The sequence below is a fragment of the Limulus polyphemus genome, unplaced genomic scaffold (genome assembly GCF_000517525.1).
Source record: "Limulus polyphemus unplaced genomic scaffold, Limulus_polyphemus-2.1.2 Scaffold250, whole genome shotgun sequence".
Lineage (NCBI taxonomy): Eukaryota > Metazoa > Arthropoda > Merostomata > Xiphosura > Limulidae > Limulus > Limulus polyphemus.
This window is the reverse complement of record NW_013665860.1, coordinates 427,557-430,250: the sequence shown is the minus strand read 5'-3', so window position 1 is coordinate 430,250 and position 2,694 is coordinate 427,557.

Sequence of the window (2,694 nt, the reverse complement as noted above, 5' to 3'; positions counted from 1 at the left end):
ATCGAGGTTTTTATTTTATTTGTTTTAGCGCACAGGTTCACAATGGGCTATCTGTGCTCTGTCAACCGCCGGGACTCGAACCCCAGATTTCAGCGTTATAAGCAAGTTTATCAAAGTTTTGCGCCTGTTGTATCAAAGCAACACTTTGGATATAATTAATACTTCGAAGTCATGAGTAACAAGTCGTTAAATCCAGAAATAACAAGACAAAAACTGTGTATGTTGAGTAGCTAGCATATAAAAACGCCGTATGAGTAAATTGTATGCAAACGAGAGCCTACAAGGAAACATCAAGCATGAAGTGTTTCCATATCTTTTTTTTTTGTCTGCCACTTTCTACCCCTTTTTTCTATGTTCTTTACATTGTTAAGTTAGTATGCATCTATATATATTTTATATTCGTTTCTGTAGCGATATATACACAATTTAGATCTTATTTTTAAAATAACTCTTTGTTTCGCTTTTTCCTTTCAATTTTTTATTTGTCTATGAAAGCTCTTGACACGTTTTATGCTGCTTTTTTCACATTCTTCTGTCTATTACTGTTTCTGTGAAATCCATTAGACATTGGCCATTACCAATTCGACCTTATTTATCGGACTTTTTTTTTGGTTCGTCGGTAATATAAATTTACATATTCTCTTCGATATTCAAACGTCATCCAATTTTTATGCCCCCCAGTGGCACAGCGGTATGTCTGCGGACTTACAACGCTAGAAACCGGGTTTCGATACCCGTGGTGGGCAGAGCACAGATAGCCCTTGTGTAGCTTTGTGCATAATTAAAAACAAACAAACAAACCAATTTTTATATGACGGGCTTTCGCCACACTGGCCAGTATCGGTTTTTTACATGATTATTTTTGCTATTTCTGTTGTTTTTCCCAGAATTCCTTCTTAAGTGTTTCTTTAGATGTAAATGCTGTATAACGTAATCATCTATACGCAGTCCCTTACCCCTTTAGAAGCGTACTTTTATTTCAGTAATATGACGTTCAAAATCGTAGTCAGATAATTCAGGTTCAGAGCCAGACTCATCGACAGCTTACATATGTTCAATCGTCTCTTCAAATGTAAAAATAGTGGAGTGATTTGATGCCAGTTTGGGTCCGTTTTTTCATTAAATTTAAACAATTTTCAACAGCAAGTATTACCGATGTTTTGAATAGCAACATACGCCACGTTGGATACGAATCGGCAGCTGAGATCGTCATCTGTGCAGGTTAGACTTTGTCTATTGATTTTGTAAACTCGATTATATTTCTCGCGGGAAATTCAAACCGCATTATGTGGTCGTCATAAAACAAAAACTCGTTCTTGCAAAATTAAATAAACTCCTCAAAAACATCCCAGAAATCTATCTCCGTGTAACCCTCCTCCAGACTGCTTCATCAGCAAAATTTCTCGGTCTCACCTATGACTCAAAATTAATATGGCAAAAACACATGAATTAAATCACAAACAGAATCTGGAGCCAAGTGAACCAGGTTAGAAGTCTGTCTGGAAGTAACACAAGCACATCGCCCAAAAACATACTGCCGGTAATACAATATGTTTGCCCCGCACGAATTAAGGAGTGCCAAATAAAACAAAAACTAAACTACAAAAAATTACAAAACTCAATCCTCACAAGTGCATAGAAAGTTCCACACTCAACAAGTTCCCGCTTCTTACATAACTATGTAAACATACAACCACTCTGTGATAAACTTCTAAACAGATCGTTCATTTATTTCCGGAAAAACTCATGTAAAAATGAATTATTACGTATACTGGATCGCTATGTCATACATGATGGAAATGAGTCTACATATGTAGTATAAGAATAGCAACCAGCCATCTACTACTAGACCTATCTAATATATCATTTATGTAGTATATATATATTATGTACTAAAAAGGGTTTTTTATGTAAATGTATATAAGATATGCTACAGGATGAACCAGCACTGGATTATATGGGACTGTTTGTAATATGTAAGACTTAGCATAACAAATGAATCAAAGTATACACCAGTGTAAATGATGAACGTTGAACATGAATGGACATGACCCTGATAGGGGTATTGTAATCATGACAGTGACATTAAGTGGTAACAATACCCTCATTTAAACAATGCAACAAAACACCAGTACAGAGGAGAGAAGAGGTGGAATATCACACCTGACCCTCCTTTATCCGGATAAAGTGGTCGACGGCAACGGGTGCGCCTGAAGGGATAATCCGAACTTTTCATATTATGTTAAGTTACAATAATTATGCTACTTGTACGAGTATATGTATTTTTCCCAACCGTCTTTTTTAACCCTTAAATGCATGTAGTGGGTCATAGATGACCCATGTGCACTCATCATTGGTTTAAAATTGATGATGTTTGTTGTTTTTTGTCCAAACTTTTTCAATTCCTTAAGTGTCCTTGGTGAATACATCACATTAATTTTGATCATATAGTCTGCTTACTGTATAGTAATTTTGAATTAAAGGACAAGAATCACTAGCGACCCTGGTACATTTATATGGTAAGATTTTATTAATTTTGTCTGAAAAGGTGTAGCATAGAAAATGTTTGTTTGTTTGTTTTGAATTTCGCGCAAAGCTACACGAGGGCTATCTGCGCTAGCCGTCCTTAATTTAGCAGTGAAAGACTAGAAGGAAGGCAGCTAGTCATCACCACTTACCGCCAACTCTTGGGCT